Below are 854 nucleotides of genomic sequence, written 5' to 3'. Positions count from 1 at the left end.
GCTGTATGGAAAGTGAATTTGCTCTGTAAACCTTCATCCAATTCACAATTTAAAAAAAAAAAAAAAAACTATAAAGATAATCAAAGATAAAACAGAGGCAAATTTAGGGCTCCTAAATTATGGCATAAAAAAATAAACAACAACAATTTATGTCATAAATAGACTATCAAACAACCCAAAACACACAAACAGCAGAAGATAAACTAAATGACAGGGACCTTCTAAAAATTAAATTCTAAACTAAAAATTAATTTCTTCTCCAAAAGAATGAAAAGAGGACCTACCAATTGGAAAAAATATTTGTCAACAACATATCCAACAAGGGACTTATCTCTAAAATTTATAGATAACTTTAGCACTTCAACATCAAAAACACAAACAATCCAATTAAAAAATGAGTAGAGGACATGAACAGACACTTCACAAAAGAAGATATTCAGGCAGCCAACAAACACACGAAGAAGGGCTCATGATCATTGGTCATTGTTGTTATTTTTGTTAGGTACCATCGAGTGGGCTTGACTCCTGTCTACAACAGAACGAAATATTACCCAGTCCTGCACCATCCTCACAATCTTTGCTATGCTTGAGTCCATCGTTGCAACCACTGTTTAAATCCATCTCACTGAGGGTCTTCCCCTTTTTCACTGATCCTCTACTTTGCCAAGCATAATATCTTTCCTCACGGACTGGTCTCTTCTGACAACATGACTGAAATAGATGAGAAAAAGTCTGGCCATTCTCTTTTTTAAGAGTTGTACTTCCAGGACAGATTTGTTTGTTCTTCTAGCAGTCAATAATATTCTCAGCATTTTTTGCCAACACCATGATTCAAATGCATCGATTCTTCTCTG

This window comes from Orycteropus afer, unplaced genomic scaffold (assembly GCF_000298275.1).
Source record: "Orycteropus afer afer isolate SDZICR_OR568_19922 unplaced genomic scaffold, OryAfe1.0 scaffold00443, whole genome shotgun sequence".
NCBI lineage: Eukaryota > Metazoa > Chordata > Mammalia > Tubulidentata > Orycteropodidae > Orycteropus > Orycteropus afer.
This window is presented reverse-complemented; position numbering follows the sequence as displayed.